The 18,310-nt window shown below is 47.9% G+C and overlaps 1 non-coding gene across 1 annotated transcript; it reads left to right on the top strand.

Annotated features, from left to right (window-relative positions):
• Positions 1 to 17,198: 17,198 nt before the first annotated feature.
• Positions 17,199 to 17,332, top strand: LOC150017795 (small nucleolar RNA SNORA16B/SNORA16A family). Its single transcript, XR_016509482.1, has one exon. It is a non-coding gene; the product is annotated as a small nucleolar RNA SNORA16B/SNORA16A family (small nucleolar RNA).
• The last annotated feature ends 978 nt before the right edge of the window (positions 17,333 to 18,310 follow it).

Raw genomic sequence — 18,310 nt, 5'->3', positions numbered from 1 at the left:
ACATGGGCTCCCATTCTTTTTAAGATAAAGAACAAAACCCGTCTTGCAACCTGCAGGACCCGCAGCAGCACGTCTCGTCACCCTCCCTTTCCCTCTGCACAGCGGCGACCTGGCCTTCTTTTACTGCCTTAATGGACAGGATTCCAAACCCCAGGGACTTTGTTCATGCTCTTCCATTGTCTGGAATGCTGACCCATTTCTTCTCTATCCCACCCCATTCTTCAACTTCCTTTGGACCTCACCTCAAGTATCCCTGCTCCAACGTCCTTCCACAAGCTTGCCTGGCCAGCTCAGAGGCACCGCTTAGACTTTCCCATGGGACCATACCCTTTCCTGCACAGCAGTCTTTGTGTGCACGTGTGTTCATTCTTGCGTGTGCACATCGATGAGATTATCTGTTTTCCCTCACCTCTACTCACCCCCAGTCTCCACTCAATGAAGAGTCCCAAGATGGACAGATGGAGTTGGGTGTTCAGTCCTTGAGGGGTGGGTGACGTCTCTGCCAGCAAACCCTGGCAGAGACCAAGGCTGCGCCGGCTCTGATCTGAGACTCTGAGGCTCCTGCGAAGACATCCTGCTGACTGCTGGAACACTCTGCCCAAGACAAGCTTGTGACTTCAAGTCAAGTGTGGGCCGTGCTGAGTTCGTTCCAGCCGAAGGTGCTCAGAAGACCACCCCAGAGGCCTCTGACAGGGGTCCCCAGCCAGGCAGACTGGGGAGAGCAAGGGGGTAGGGAGCCAGAGCCTATGCTGCAGAAGCAAGATGACTTGATATAATTCGTTGTTCTTTGGCTATGTCTAAAGTACCTTTTCCCCCTCGCCTCTTTCTACCAACTTACTTGCACTAATCACCCAAGTGTGAATGTAGCCTCCTCCTTCAGGGAGCCTTCCTGCAGCTCCCCAGCTGGACAGAGGGCCCCTTGCCTGTGCCCCCCACCACCACCACCAGGCATCCTGTGAGCAGTGTATTCAGTACACTATATGGAAAGACTGCATTTTCACATATTCCTCTCCACCAGATTGAAGGCTGCCTGCGTGACGTGACCTAGTCTTTTTCGTCCTTCATCACCAGTACCCGGGGCCCAGAACACTTGGAAAAAGTGTCACTTTGTCATTGCACATATGAGAAAACTAAGTCCTTGAGAGAAAGTGGCACATCCCCAAGGTTGTACAACTTGTCAGTCGGACCCAGGCACGCATGTCACCCAGGTCTCCTGCGTCACGCTGACATCCTTCCCCAGGGCCCCCATAGGCTTGGAATAATAGCACGTCATCCCTTTACTAGGAGGGTCCTGAAAGCAGGAATTGGAGGACTGTCCCATGGGGAGAGCAGCTGTGGCCTGTTGTGTCCCTCGCTCACAAGCTGGAGAGGCCGACCCCACTCAGGACTGAGGTTAATGGAGAACCAACCTGTTTCAGCAGGCGGCGAGCACATCTTGGTAACCCCTGCCTTCCCTGCGGACATAAAATCTGTGTTCCAGGACACGGAGACTGGGGGTCCTCCCTCCATCCCCTACTCTGATCAGAGGCTTTCTAAGCATCAGCCAGCCTTTACTGAGCATGCTGCCTCAGTCAGTCACACACCCCAGACCATAAGCTTCCTGGGGGCAGGGAAATGTATCTTAGGTTTGGAGCATAGAATATTTTATCTGAATGAGCCTTTTGGATTCACCCGGCTCCATCTTCTTTTTTTTTTTTTTTTTTTTTTTTAATACCCAGGAAATGGGGTCTAGAGGGTGAAAATGACTTGCCCGGGTCACTGTGTGAACAACTGACCGAGTCAGGGTACAGCTCTGCCCCTGAGTCCCACACAGATCTCTGCCTTCTGCTTCACTGGGCTCTGGCTCTGACAAACCGCTTCCCTGGGTCCCCTCCAGCCCTGAGAGCACAGCAGGTCTCTGCAAAGGCTTGCTCCCTGGTGGGAGGGGACATGTCAAGATTCAGACTGCAAATCCCTGCTTGAAAGGTTTCCCTGGTTTCCCACTACCCTGCAGGGGAAGGTCGTCCTTCTTGATGGGACTTGCTCTCAAAGCCTCTGTCTCCAGCCACGGTCCCAGCTCAGCTCCTCTCACACCCCTCACCAGTGTCTCACAGGGCTGTCCACATCTCTTTGCCCAGCCAATTACCACTCATCATCAGCTGTAGGCTCCTCTTCCTCCACCAGGAAGCCTTCCTTGGTTCTCCCCCACCTCTCACCCACCCCCCAAGCACTCACTGTATTTTGTCCTGGCCTCTCCACCCCACCCAATGGTAAACTCCCTAGGAACTGGGATGGTGTCCCCATCATCATCGTATTTTCACAGACAAGCTCTGGCCTCAGCCCATGAGAAACCTTCAACAAATATTGCTGTTTAGACTGGCAGGAACCACTCCCCTTCCCCGGTCCTGCTCCTTGACTCAGTGGAACCATGGGAGTCCGTGAGCATGCCCCTGAGCTCCAGGTGAGCCAGCAACAGTGGTGGGATAGGAGCAGCCCGCAGAGAAAGCCCTGACAACCTGTCCGACAGGAGGGTCCACGTCCCAGTCTCCACATCAGTCCAGGATGCATGTGGAGGAGGAAGTCTTCATGTCCCTCTGATCCCCGGCTGCTACTTCCTGAACCTCCTGAGGGCTAAGGGCCCGGAGGGCAGGCAGGCGGGCATGCAGGCTGCCACACGCTCCCACCCCCCGCACGGATCCTGTCTCTGCCTCTTCTGGCAGGATGTTATTGCACAGTCCCGGCTGTTATTGTCGGGAGACGGGCTTTCCTGAACTCATTAAAGGGTCTGTGTCCTTTCTCCAGGATCAGCCCCCCTTTTTCCCTGTCCCCAATCAACACTGAGAGAAAGGGCCCTGGGGCAACTCCAGGTGGACTGTGACAGCTTCCGCTCCCTGATAACTGTGCGTGTAAGTGGCAACGGTCCCCCACTGGGATGCCTTTGTGTGTCAAGCAGTGCTAGATATTAATGGCCATTGTCTAATTCCACCATGTAAGACAGATGCTATTATTAGTCTTACTGTTACAGTAGGACAGTCTGGGGCCCAGAGAGGGTCTATTGATGTGCCCCAGGCCACACAGCAAGAAGGAAATAAAACAGAGATTCAAATCCAGATCTGCCAACTCCAATACCGTTCTCTTGTACAATCCTCTTGCTGCCTGCCTAGCCCATGGGTTAGCCGACATTCTGTATAAGTGGAGAACTCCAGTGAACGAAAAGGAAAAGGCCTTCCCAGGAGCCAGCATTTTCCCAGAGGGACCTTGAGGTCACGGGATCTCCCCTCAATGCTGGGGAAAAAACTAGAGGAAGATGGAATGAGATAACTCCCTTCTTATGTTTGCTCAGGCCTTTACCAGTCCGAGCACTCCCACTCCTGGAGGAGACAGGCTCCTCACTATTCGTGAGCTCAGCAGAAGGAGACGGAAGATGTCCCAAGTTTATAATTCCATGGAAAGAGCAGAAATGCGGCCACCAGCAGACCATCACTTCTTCCACGTCTGACTCCTGTTAACTTGGTAATCCTGGTACATCACACCGTCCCAGGGCCTCACTTTCCTGCTTCGGGAATTGGAAAAACTGCCCCACCACACAGGCTCATAAGCATCCACTAGTTTGATGGACATCAACACAACTTATAAAGCAAAACACACAGAGCTCTGCTTTCACTCTGTGGCTTTTTTGTTCCTTCTTTGTCTGTTTGGTTGACAATCTAGAGGAACAACAGCTTCAGGGCCTGAACTTGGGGTCAAATCTCAGTTCTATTAGTTACTAGTTACATGATGGCAGATGAGTGTTTTAATGACTCTAAGCTTCTGTTTCTTGGTATGAGAAAAAAAAATAGCAAAAGAGAGAGAGAAAGCAGCACAGAGGACCTGGGACAAGAAGACAGCCTGGACCCACCTGGTCAACAGCAAGGAGCCTTCCTGACTCTTCACACCCAGCAGCTCGAGCCTACACAGCATGAAGGGACAGAATCAACACCTCCCTGCCGCAGGATAAATCAGAGACAGACACATAGACAGAGAGAGAGTGAAAGAAGCACAGAAGTTTCTCCCGGGACCTGCCAGGGGTGGCATTGTCTTTATCACCAGAGGGAAATCTGTTGAACATGAATCTGATGCCTGCAAACTCCTGGCCCTGCGTTATCTTATTGAATCACTGCCACAACCCAGAGAGGCAGGGACTGTTCTGATTAGCAGTTTATAAAGGAGGAAACAGAATGACTCCAGAGCCCACACTCATTAACAACACGCACACCAGATCTAAAGGCCGGTGCCACCACTCACTGGCTGAGCGGCTTTGGGAAAGAACCTCCTCTTTCAGGAATTTCCATTTTCCCTACCTGGGACACAGGTACAGATAAAGCCCACCTTGCTGGGCAATCAGGGCCTTGGGACCCTTTGGCCACAGCCACAGCACAGTGCCTGACTTAAAAGGTGTCTGGTGAGGGACATTCTTTCTGTCTCTACATCAATTTTTTCCCAACCTGTTTCACTTATGTAAGAATTACTTAACATGATTCACAAAAACACAGATTCCTGAGACTTGCCCCAGACCTGCCAACTCTGATTCCTTAAAGAAGTTCCCTAAGCATCTATTTTGTTCTCTAAAAAGCTCTCCATGATCCTTATAGCAAAGTAAGTTTCGGGTCAGTTGACCAGTACTGACTGCACATTCAGATCACTTGGGGAACTGTTAAAAAATCCCAATGCCAGACGCCATCCCAGATCTATTGACTCAGCATCTTGGCGGTGAGCCCCAGCCAGGTACCAGGGATTTTCACAAGCTCCCAGGCAATTCCGACAGGCAGCCAGACTGGAGGACCGCTGCTTAGGCCAGTGCTACCCAAAAGGACTTCCTGCAATTATGGCCATGCCAAGTCTGATAGGTACTCATCCCACGGGAACTGCTAGTGGGACTGAAAAACTGAAATATTGATATGATTTCATTTTAAATCATTTAAATTTGAGCAGTGACATAGAGATGGTGGCTGCCATACACTGCCCCTCTGAGTGACAGGCAGGGGCTGAGGAATGAAAAGAAGAGTCCTCCCCATTTTACAAGGATGTGAAGTGGGAGCTCTCTAAGACATTTCTTTGGAATCAAACCATTTTCATGGGAGACAAGATAATGATTCCTCCCAGTGGTGAGTCTTCCACCTGGCTCCCTTCTCGGCTCAACTGAAGAAGGAAAACAGCCACCTCTAGGCTTCTGACGAGAGCCTTGAAGTTGCAGGAAAAGCAAGGGGGCGGGCCAAGAAGACGAGAGCTTCTATTTTAAAGATGTTTTCCTCTTTGGAATAAGCTCCATCCTCCAGGGTGCCGACAGGGCAAAGGTTGTGACTGACATTGTGTTGCTGGACATTAAACAGCCTCTGAGGTCACCCGGCAGCTGGTGGGCACGTCCTGACAGGCGGTTCTTAATCACTCACTCCTGCCCCTGGGAACCTTGAGTCCTGGTGGGAGGGGGCCAAGGAAGGCCAGCTGTTGGTGATCACCAGATGCCTTTCCCATCCCCCTCCAGGCCATTGCCTCTCTGCGTCACCCGTCCCCATGCCCCGTGGTGATGGATGTTGGGGAGTTAAGTGAGCTACAGACAGGCAGGGGGTGCGGGGACCAGACCACCCGGACAGCCACACAGGAAGCTCCATTGCGCTGCTGCTCCCTGGTGTGAGCTCACTCCTGGATGAGAAGCTGGGATTGCCAACCAAATGTTTTCTTACAGTCACCACACCTATTGGTTTACTCTCCCCGGGGAGCACTTAGCAGGTCTTTCAGAGGGTCATCTTATTCTATAGTTCCATTAGGGCCTCGGACCTCAAGACCTTGGGCCAGGGTCAGGGAGGTACTATGAAAGGGGGAAGGAAGAGCTGGGTCTGGGCAAGTCCCTTCACCCTTAAAATGGGGACAGTAATGTCTACTTCCCGAGGTGGTTGGAAAAACAAAGCCAGATGAGGATTTGTAAATAAAAATAGGTAACAGGCAGCAGGTACCTAAGTATTTTTTAAATCTAAGCTTTCCTAATCCCCATTCCTTAGGATTTTTTAGTCTTCACCTTGCCCTTTCCTTAAATTTCCTCTTAAGAACTGCATTGCCCTAGGCTGTGACCTCTGACCCTTATAGATTTGTTACCCTAAGAATATATCCCAGATACCCCAACAATACTCAAGGCCCAGTAGACCACACACCATGGGATTCTCCACCTGGACTCAGTGACCATCCAGGTGCTGTTTTCTCTACCAACGTTGAGCTCAGCTCAACAAACATTCGGTGTGTTTCCCCAGTCGGGGGGCGGAGTGCTTGGGCAAGGAGCAGGGTAAGGGGCCAGCCCTAAACGCAGTAAGTCATGAATCCTGCTCTCAGAGGACTCCAACAGTGACAATAATGCTCATCTTCAGGGCATCTCCCAGGTTTCAAAGCAAGGTCCTGACCAATAGATCATATGATCCTCAAAACTACCCTATGGAAATTGTTATTATAATTCCTGTTTTCCAGATGAGGAAACTAAGGTTCAAAGAGTTGAAATGTCTTGCTCAAGTTCACAAATAGATGCAGAGCCAACCCCACACTGGGATTGATTTCTGTTTCATGATATTTTGCATGCAAAGTACTCATGATAGAAACTGAGTTATTGATCAGTATGATTGTGATCCAAATGCCATGCTCTTTCCAACAGAAGGAAAAGAGCCTATATTTTAAAACAAACAGTCTGTGATTAAGCACAGACACAACTGTTCAGAGAAACCAGATATTAATATGTACATGCAAGACACGGAGCGCCATGCGTGTTTCAAAGACCACGGTTAATGAATGGGGGCTGGAGAAACTTCAGAGAGAAGTGGGCCTTGAGTATGCAGGAGGGTGTAGATAGGCCTTACCTGGGGAGGAGGGAAGAGCTGGAGCTCTCGGACAGAAAAGCAAGGGCTCTGGGTTCTGCAGTGAGCATGCACATCTTATCAATTCATATCAGCTACAGGGCCAAGTACTAAAAATGCAAAAAGAAATAAGGCAAGGTCCCTGCCCTGGAGGAATAAATAGCAGCAAGGCCAACAACTGTCCTATGGGACTGTCAGGGAGGAAATCAAAGAAAGTGGACCACTCTGGTGGAGTTAGATACTGAAGGGTTTGAATGGTGGTCCAGGGAATTTAGGGTTTAACTCACAGGCAAAGGGGCGGGGAGGGGGATCTCCCCCCAGTCCCTTTTTGCCAGGCTTTGAATCTTGCTCAGGTCCCGAAACATAGTTCCCAGTCCCTTTCAGCTCCTTCCTCCAGGCCCTGAGGCTTCCTTACCCTGTAATCAATTTGGAAAGCCACAAGACTAAGGACAATAAATCATCCTTAGTGACACCCTTGCTCCTTCTCCAGCACCCTTGGCCCCTCCCCTTTGGGAAGGAAGCCTCCCATCCCATGGAGCCCATCTTGCCCCTCCTCCCTCTCACCCCACTTCAAGTGCTTTGTGGTTTCCATGGAAACCAGAGAAACCTAGCAGCCAGGGGTGTCACAAACACATTGTTTGTGACACCATTTGGGACAAGAAGACAGTGTGAAAGTGAGAAAATGGCTTATAAATGCCTTCCCTGCCATGCAGCCAGAGCCATGGAATTGCTCTGGATGGGAGGACAGAGCGACTCAGCCTTCTGATTTCAACTTCAAAGGTGCTTTGCTGCGTTAAGTCCAAACCCAGCCCTAAAGGAACACATACACAAACACATTCACATACACACACTTGCACACACACATATACTCACTCAGACTCACACATATACACCCAAGTACTCACACAAACACACGTTCACACCCACAGCCCCACCTCCATCAGTACAGCTGGGCTCAGCCACTAAGAAAACAAACCTCCCGTGAGGACCCCGCGGTCAGAATCATCTGTTCCCAGCAGGCAGAAACCCTTCCGTAACTGCCCAAAGCTTCCACGCCCTCAGCAGCCCCCAGTCCCCAGCAGCTTGTCCTCAGCCCTCTAGCCTTAAGGCTCACCAGCTGGGAACTAGCTTCTCAGCCCCTTTGAAGCCTAGAGCCAGGAAAGCTACCTCTAGAGGCTGCAGGCTGGAATCCCAGCCCCTCTGCAGGCTGGCACGTTTGTTGCATGTTCATTCAGACCCCAGCCCCATCCATCAGCCCTGCTCAACCTGACAAAGGACAGCAAGCAGGTGATAAATGAGCAGAGGAGACAAAGACTTTATGTCCCATGGTGACAGGTCCCGGGGTAGAAAACAGGCCGCTGGAAGTGCACTCAGGTGGAAGAGGGGTCCCTGGTACGAGCGCTGTTCCACGAGGCAGCCCAGGTGAGTGACAGCATGAGCCTCTGCCCGTGGAACGGATCACGAGAGCCCAGCCTGCCCTCGTCAGCCCTCACGAGGAAGTCCAGGATGCCGGTGGGAAGCTCTGTTGTTTCACCTCAGGTTTTTTTTGGTCAATGAGGGAATCTAGGGATTAGTTCTCCTTCAGTAGAGTCTGCTTGGGAGTCCAATTATTTCTGAGCACAGGGGGATCATGGGTGAAGAAACATGGGGCCCCTGGCTCAAGCCCCTCAACACTTGCCTTATGAATTCACTGATTCCCTATGGCTTGCATTCATTAGTTCTCCACTCTTCAAAAGAAAAACCAGAGAGCACTTCTTTCATCAGCCTAGGTCTCACCCCAGCACACGGAGTGAAATGTAGATCTGACCCTCCCTCCATGTAAATGATCTGTCCAGCACCCAGAAGGCAAGCTGGCACAGGGGACTTAGGGCTCTGACTTTCTGAGGCCCCTAACTTGACTCCCATTTATAGTGTGGCCTTGATAAAATTACTTTAACTTTAAATTTAATCTGTAAAATGGGCATAAAACATAGGACCCTCCCCCAAGACGGCTGCAATGATCTTGAGATAACAGATGCTAAAACGCCTGGCACTTGTGTATTTGATGCTTGTTACTTCTCTTCAGGGTGCTGAATAAATTGGAAATGATATTAACTATGATCTCTCTTGCCATTTTTTTTTTTTTTTAATCTCAAGGAGGCAATAGATCTTCTATATGCACAATAATGCCTGGTCTCTTTGAACCAGTCTCTCCTTATCCATGAAAATTAATCTTGAACTAACCAATTTTGTCTGCCTAAACGCTAGTCTCAACAAGACCCAAGCCAGAATGGAAAACAGGAAAAAAAAAAAGTATTGTGGTTTACATAAAAAATAATTAACTGAGCAATTTGACCTCTGCCTACCAAACCTGGCAGAGGATGGGATGAGTAAAACAGAAAGATCCTCTACCCTGAATCCCATCAACCTAGATTTCAATGCCAACTCTGCCCTGCCGGCTACCATTTCCTGTTTGGCAGGTTATTTCATCTCTCTGAGACTCCATTTTCTCATCTGGAAAATGGGGCAGATCAACTACCAGAACTGAATGAGGTAAAGCCCATGAACTACTCAAGCTCAGGAAATGATTTAGTTTAGGAAGTGCTCAATTAACTTCAGCTACAGCTGTTATTATTATTTTTACCAGCCCACCGCATTCTGAAATCATTAGATTACAAAATGGCACAGTAGAGCTGTGAGAGGTGGTACAAAGTGTCTAAGTGACCCTGGGAACTCACGTCCCCTTTCTGGACCTTTGTTACATAAAGCAAAATGGAGAGAGGAGACCCGGGATCCTTTATCGGGCAACGGCCTCAAGATCTACTCAAGATCTAAGAGTCACAAACAAAAGAAACCAACAACAATAACAACCAAAAAAGCAGCAACAAGCCCCTTCAGGCTCACAGTTCATTGGCGTCCTCCCACTCACTCTGGATCTAAGACAGCCCTTTATTTTATTTTTTCCAGAAAGCTCCTTTTTTTCCCCATTGTTCCCCCCTGTGCCTTCCCCCTCCTCCCTGCCCCCTTCCTCCTCCCGGGGAAGCAGCAGTTCCTGAGGCCCAGAGAGAAGGTCAGAGGCCTCCACCAGCCTGGCCAGGAGCCACCAGGATTGCTTCCTGCCAGGAGTCTTCAGTGAGCTGCTGCCCACCCCAGCGAAACCCAAATAAAGTCACCTCCCTGCCCAAGAGCATTTTGCCCTTTAAGGAAAGGTTGTGTTTGGAGCCCAGAACGTATTTATGGCCTGATGGAGATTTCATCCAACCTTTTACGGAAACAGTCGGCATCAAAAGGGCCCACCCAGGCCCGTGGGCTACTGCTCTCAGGGGCAGACCTGGCCTGGATCCTGAATAAATTACAAAGCTACCGAAGTTGGCTTGTGATAAGCCCTTTCTTTGTTCTTCCTTCCCTTCTTCTACTTCCATATTCCACCCTAGACGTGCCTGCCATGGCCAAGCAGGTTTACAATCTAATCCCATTCTGGCTTTTCAAAGATGAGACTGAGGGTAATGATTCAAAACGACCAGCTGATGTGACTTAATACATTTCCACCCCTAGGAGTGCATGACTTAATACATGTTACCAGTTCTGGGTCTGTCCATGACTGAGGTGGCAGGCAGGACCCCCTCTCTCTAGGGTACCTTTGGGGACAGCCGTTAAGCACATTTCAGCTTCTCCATCTGGAAAGCGGAATACACCTGATCTCCCAGAGATTTGGGGAAAATAGATTTTGCGGTACAAGATAAATGTCTACCATTCCATTCGATGGTTAGGTAAACAGATGATAGATAAATGAGAGACATAGAGAGAGAGAGAGAGGCAGAAAGATGTATAGACATATGTAGATATGCAGTTTTCATGTCATTTGGAAATAATCCAGTGGAACGCAGGAGTATGACGTGGTCAAATCAGCACAGATTTTTTTTTTAATATTTACTTATTTATGTATTTTAGAGAGAGTGGAAGGGAGGGAGAGAAACTTCAATATGAGAGAGAAACTTCAATCGGTTGCCTCTTGCACATGCCCAATGGGGGACCGAACCCGCATCCCAGGCATGTGCCCTGACCAGGAATCCAACCAGCAACCTTCCAGTTCATAGGTCGATGCTCAGCCACCTAGGCCGTGCCAGCCAGGGCTCGGCACAGATTTTACCAAGAGACAAACCCAGCTTTGAACCCTGGCATGGCCGTATACTGGCTACATGATGTTGCACAAGCAGCCTAACACTTCTGAGCTCCCGTTTTCTCTTTTGCAAAATGGAGACGATAATATCTGCCTTTACAGAGCTATTAAAAAGCTTCGGGATTATTTATGTAAAATATCTAACATTGCTTGAGAGTGATAGATATTTAACAAATAGTATTATTATGCTTCTTATTTGAAGCAGTAACGGTGTTAAGAAGACAGCAAAAAAAACATTTTAGTGTGACAGAAATGTTCTATATGTTGATTATAGTGGGTGGTAAACAGCTGTATACATTTGTTAAAACTGATTAAATTATACACTTCAAGTGGGTACATTTTATTGTATATAAATTATACCTCAATAAAGCTTGTTTGTAAAAATGTTTTTTTAAAAAGAGACTCTCCAAGATATCCACCATACATATCCCCAGGTTGAATGGGGACCAAGAAATGGTCTAGCCTTTTCATCCTTATCTTTCCAAACAGAGATACATGGAAAACTCCAAATCTAGATCGGTTCCTAAATAAAAAAGATATTTTCACCGGCCATCGAGCAGCTGTTCTGGCCTTTTGGGAACAGGCCTCTGCCTTAAATCCCTTCCTTGACCACCCATGCTTACAGAAACTTCATACCCCCCGGGAGACTCACAGCGCCCTTACATCCCCTCCAGCCCCGCTCCCAGCCAGTTCCCTTCCCACGAACACCCCTTCAACCAGCTGTTCGGCCCACCAGTTCCCAAACACATTAGTCCACGACTTGGATCATGCTGTCTCCCTGCCTGACGCGTTTTCCTTGCCCACCGCCCACTGCCAGAAGAACGCTTTCGTCATTAGGAGGAGCCCAGGCAGAACCCATAAGCAGAACTAGCCACCGTCTCCTGCACGGTCCCATCACACTTTACGCGGAAAGGAAGGAAGGACAGATGTGGGGGCCTGGGGGCAAACGGTGCTTGCTGAGTGCCTACTCCGCGTCAGGCACTTACTCCACCAAACAACCACGTGAGCTAAGTCTTATTATCCCCACTTTGCAGAAGGGAAATCTAGTTCACAAGGCCCCAGACATGGTCCCAGGATTGAAAGGCTCCAGTACATTTCTCCCCTACTCTCTGCACCTCACTGACCAGCTAATCATAGGTTGTCTGTTGCTGACACTAGACTGCATTACCTGTACACAGAGTCCGTGTCTTACTCACCTCTGAAACCTGCCGGCCCCTTCAGCCCAGGCTCAAGCCCTGGTCCCTAACACCTAGCAAAGCCTCAGTAAACACTTACCAGATGAATCCTTCCCCATGTATACAGGAGCTGCTGGACCATCTTTCTACTCATTAGAGACAGAAGGGATTCTGATCATCGAGGAGTAGCATTTTCAGGGCTAATGTCCCAGCATTCTCCGTGGACACCGGTTTGCAGGCAGGAGGCTTCGACCTTGACCGCCACCCACGTGCTTGGAGAAACAACTTCCTGTTTCTCTTTTAACTACATTCATTTCAATGGGAAGTCTAAATTTTTAGCACAAAATGTCTAGCTGTCCTGTGATCTCTGCGAAGATGAGCCACTAGACCTCACCAGTCACCACCGGACACATAAGGGCCAGCTTTCTCCAAGTCTAGGCATAAGAGCCCAAGGAAGCCTACGGCCTAAGAGGCAACCTTTGCCACGTCTACAGCGTTCACCTTTTCTTTTTGTACGAACTCCCTATGTTTGTGGATCTTCCCACAATCTGAGCACCACCTCCCGTGTGAGAAGCTGGAGTCCACTTTCCCTGGCCTTCTTCACTGCTAGCGTCAGCATATGGCCCGGGCTTCACCGAGCAAGCACATGAGAGAAGCCACTTTGAACGAGAACAAGCTGAGGACCCAGGAGCTGCGTGGAATCTGTTTTCTGGCTGTGGCAGAGGAGAGGCAGAAAGTCACCAAGGTCTCTGCGTCAGCAGTGGTGGAGGCGATGCACCCAGTCCCAGCCAGAACATCACGGTGCAAGCAGCGTGGTCCTCACAGGAACGGGATAATTTGAGGATAGCTCCTTCCTGAAGTGTAATTCTCCAGAGACACTGTGAGCTCCCTAGTACTCTTTACTAAGTTCATTGTCTGCATAAATATGTGAAGAAGGTTGCTTGCATTTAAGATGCTGGACAGATACAAACCTCATGCATACCAGCCTTGCAAAACAAAGCCCATTCAGACAAAGCGTATCTCGCAGCATTAGCTGACCCCCAACCTTGGTGGGGAGTTCATGGTCCTAGAACACACTAAGTGTAAAGTACATATGTGTTCACATAAGATGTAGAGAAGCCGTGTTTCCAGGATGCATCTCGAGCTCTCTCAGGCCCAACACCAGGGAAGAACAAGGACAGGTCCCACCCCATGGATTAAATAAGGCTCGCCAGGGCAGGGGACTGTCTTTGTGACCAGAAGATGGCTCTGAAGAGTATTTCTCTGAAGGAGTTTCCAGAAATGGTTGGAACAATGGCAGCATCACTAGAAAGAAGTCTGTCACCTCCCACAGGAGCGACTTTGAGGGTTCATTTGCAATTCTGGAGCATTTGCTGAAACTTCACTTCCATGACGGAGTGTGGCAGAAAACTCCAACCACCGGGAGGACAGTCTCGTTCCCATTCTAGTGCCAACTTCCTCTGTGTTTATTTCCTTTCCCTGGGCCTCAGTTTCTCTGCCTGTAAAATCAGAGGCTTGATCTTTGCTCCCCAACGCCTCTTTCAGGATATTTCCCTTGCAAAAAGTTGACTCTTTTGATTCCTGTGCCATTTAACCAAGGCTACTGGGGATGGCTGTATGGTTTGTCCAAGCAGAATGTGTCCTGGCCAAAGGTGCCCACCTGAGGAATGAGGAAAGTCCAGCCCACGCTCCCCACACCATGCATCCTAGGGCACAGCTGCTTCCACTGGAAGAGGAACATTTTTCCCACATTTGCACAGAAGTATCATCAGGGCTAACCGTGGCCCTGCTTTTAGTTATTTAATAGCCATGCCCTCCTCCTCCCAGGACCCTTTCTGCTCTCCTCTTAGTCATTGTTCTCCCTTCAGTGCACGCTTTGCAATCATATTCACTGCCTTCTTCCTACAATAACTCTCAGAACTTCACTATCTTCATATCAGACTCACCCCGCACCTTGGCCTCTCCATTCCTTGATGCCCTTCACCGCAACAGTCTTGTTCTCCACTCCGCTGCAGGCGCCCACTCAACGGTCACACCATAATCCACAGCATTACCAGAAATCGATTTTGAAGTCCTGTTCTTTGACCTCCACTTTTTATTCCTCCAGCTCACTCGCTGTAGTGGGACCCTCACTCTCACATTTCTTGTCCCTTTTCCTGACCTCTAAGCCATTGACCCCACCACATGTCCACCATCCCGCAGCCACCTCCTGTCTTTGCTTCCTCCCTCACGTGAATTAAATTCCATTGCCCCTCTTTACAATTAATGTCTTGCAAATCACCGTGACGCCTCACAGCTCTTTCCTCTGTCACAATCACCTTGCGAACTCTAAGACTTAATGAGCATCTTCTCTGTGCCTGGAGCCGCAGCAGCTCAAAGCTGCCAGAGAAAAATCACACCACCTGGCTAAGTGATTTCACTTTCAATTCACAAACACAAATCTCAAAGGAAAGAATCAGCACAGTACACTTCCCTAGGAATTTTGTTTTTTCATTGCCCAAGATAATACTCTAAGCCTTCAAAATTTTATATTCACCTTTCACTACCTCATGCCCACCTGATGACCTTCTCTTAGAAGTTACTTCAAAATTAGAGATCACAAAACCAGAACTCCTTCATCTTTCCACCACTAGAGTCTAGCAACTTACGTCCTTCTTAACACATCCTCTCCTACTTCCTTCCTAGTCTACTCAAGGAATCTTATCCAAGCCTGATCTATGTGGTCCTTCTCAAAGGCATTTCTTCTCCAATCAGCCCTTCTCCCTTGAAAAAGCATCATCCTCTTTCAGGTTACCCTTCCCCTTGCCCTAACTCATAGTCTTGGTCATTACCAGCACACAAACCTGCCCTCGAATCTCTGATTTCCTAAAAGGCTTTCCCTTCATCCCACATTCTTTTCTAACTAGTGCCCATTTCTCTGCTCACCTTCCCAGCCAAACTTTTGAAAGAGGTATTTCCATAAGTGTTCTCCAATCTTCACCTCCCATCCATTCTTTGACTCTTGTCTTCTACCAACACAATCCCTTGTAACTCCTTTGGTCCGTGTCACCAACGACCTCCATGTCACCCAATCCAGTGGACAGTCCCCTTACCTGGCTTCTCAGGAGCATTCTTCACAGCTCCAGTTCTCTATGAGGCTCAGATTTTTATTGCCAGTCCAGACTCCTCTTCAGAACCCCAGACTTGCACATCAAACTCTCTTCCTGACATCTTCATTTGGATGTTTTATTAACATCTCAGGAGTGACATAATGGAAGAAGAACCTCTCTCTCTCTCTCTATTCCCTTCCCCCTTTCTCTCATATCTTCCCACCCACTCAACTACACAAGCCATCAGAAATCTAATTCATTCTGCATCCTAAATATGTTTCAAATATGCCTGCTTTCTTAGTCTCTATGGACCCCCACCCTTAAGGGACTAGCCATTATCTCTTATTTTGGCATCTGAAGCATCTCCTACCTGGTCTTCCTGCTTTCTCCCTTATTCCCTTTTGATTCATTTTCTACACTGCAGCCTGGAAGATAATTTTATATGCAAATTGGATCATGTCATTTTTCCAAGGGCTTCTCATTGCGATTTTAAAAAGTCACACTCCCTCTCATGGCCTCCAAAGTCCTATATAATCGGGCCTGTTTGTCTCTCTAACTTTGTCCCATGCCACCCTCTCCGGGACTCCTGCCCCTTAACTCTAATAGTAGATCTGAGAACCCACTGAGATCTTCCCTGCTTCGAAGTCTCTGTATTTGTTGTTCCCCGCATCTGGAACTCTCTCAAGCAGTTCTTTGCATGGTGGACTCACTGTCACATTTGGGTGTCAACTGAAGATCCCCTTCCAATAAGACCTCTGAGCACCATGTCTGAAACTGACTTCAGCATAATTTTATATATGAAATGTTACTTCCTGCACAGCACTTTCTGTAATCTGCCATTTAATGTTTGTTGAGTGAATAAATGTGTCATTGTGATTTGTCTTTAGTCCAACCTTTCCCACTTTATCTTACCTTCCCTTATGGGTATAGCACACACACAAGCTAGCCAGACCTATTCCTCCAACTTCTCTTGCCCTTCCCTGACCTCTTGCCTTTGCTCACTATCCCCTCAGTCCGGATACTTTCTTACTACCCTTATTCCACATTCAAGCTGCCAAAATCCTCGTCATCCCTTCAGGTCCATCTCCAACTCTAATGCCTGAGATTCCACCTTTAGCAATTTTTAGAACCCTTAAAAGTCAGTTCTTAGAGACGGTGGTTCAAAATTGCATTTGCTGCTTCAACTTCCCAGAGTGTTTTATTGAGGGAGATTCTGAGGTCTAGGACCTAATCAAGCCAGAAAGGCCATCTGTGATGATGGGCTGCCCTGATTTTGTTCAATGTCCCCGTGTTACAGATGGGGAAAGTGATGTCAGGCTGGTAGAGTGACTGTCCCTGGGACACACTTGGTTAGAAGCTATTTTGAGACCAGTACTCAAGTCTCTGGGCCACCAGTGTGGATTTATGTCTGACTGCCTTTTCTACACTGCCAGACAGGGAAGCTGAGACACAGACTTGGAAGATGATTGAAATTGTGACATTTTTAATAAATATTTCATTGTCCCAATTTTTCCCCCTTTGCTCTCTTCTCCCCATCCCACCCCCTACCGCCCCCCATTCCCACAGACAATCCCCACCTTATTGTCAATATCCACAGAGTCATTCCTACATATTCCTTGACTAGTCCCTTCCCCTTATTTCCCTCCTTCTCTCCCTCTCCCTTCCCCTCTGGTCACTGTCGGTCTGCTCCTTGTTTCCATGCCTGTGGTTCTATTTTGCTCATTTGTTTGTTTTGTTCATTAGGTCCTTCTTATAGATGGAATCATAGGAAATTGTGAATTTTAACATTAAAAAAATATATGCAGTATATTATTTTTAATCTTTCTTTTCCAACAAACTTCTGAGCAGATTAATGTTACATGCATGCTTCTGTCCAACATCTCTATTTTTATTCTGTTGTTGCCACCAAAATAAAAAACAGTTTAGTGGCCCTTATCGAAGCTGCTGCTGCTTCCACATAGCTGTGCAGTCAAAAAGGAACCCAGAGTGACAGTTTTCCTTGACGGTCGCCGTTCTGTTTGCTGTAACTGATCTGCAACATTTTGGGAAAAGACAGTTTAAAAAAAAAAAAAAAAAAACCAGTTTAAACACAGGAATTACCAACAGCTGGAGTCCTGGAGTTGAGCGCTCCTTTTTCCTTATGCATTCTTATTTAAATTCAAAGCTCCTCCAAGCCCTCTGTAGTGAAATGTTCATCAAGTCAGTTTTTCTTTTTTTATTCTTCTTTTTTTTTTTGTAATAGGAGAGGTAAAGGGGAGAATGGAAGAAAATTCAAATCTATTGGCCATAGGCTGAATGTATCCCCTCCACTAAAAAAAAAAAAAAAAAAAATTATATGTCAAAATCTAGTCCCTCAGGTGATGGAATTTGGAGGTATGGCCTTTGAGAGGTGACTAGGTCAGGAGGGTGAAGCCCTCATGAATGGGATTAGTGCCCTTATAAAAGAGACCCAAAAAAATTACTTGCCCCTTCCATCAGGTGAGGACACACTGAGAAGACAGCTAGCTGTCAATAAGGAAGTGGGTGGGACCTCACCCATCACTGAATCTGCCAGGGCCATGGTTTTGAAATTCCCAGCCTCCAGAACTGTGAAAAAGGAATGTTTATTGTTTAGAAGCAACCCAGTTTATTTTTGTTCTAGCAGCCCAAATGAACTAAAACACTACTGATCACCTCCTATGTGCCAGAGACTGTGCAAGCCCCTTGCAAACATTACTCTTGAAACCTTCAGAACAGTGCTATGGGTAACTACTTTTATTATTCCATTTTAAAGGTGAGAAAATAGTCCCTTGATGACTAGTATATCTCAGATCTTTGCTCCTCTGAAGGTGTGCCTTGGACCAACAGTATATACCATTGCCAGAAGTCTTTTATAATAGAAACAAGATCCTCTGTACACACCCTAAACCTGTTGCATCAGATTCTGTATTTTTAACAACATCCCCCGGTGATTCTTCTGCACACTAAAATTTAATAAATACTGATCTTGATAACACAAAGAAACAAAAACTGGGATTCAGATTAGACTTGTCTAAT

This window comes from Furipterus horrens, unplaced genomic scaffold (assembly GCF_987537825.1).
Source record: "Furipterus horrens unplaced genomic scaffold, mFurHor1.1.pri manual_scaffold_2, whole genome shotgun sequence".
Classification (NCBI taxonomy): Eukaryota; Metazoa; Chordata; class Mammalia; order Chiroptera; family Furipteridae; genus Furipterus; species Furipterus horrens.
This window is presented reverse-complemented; position numbering and strand designations above follow the sequence as displayed.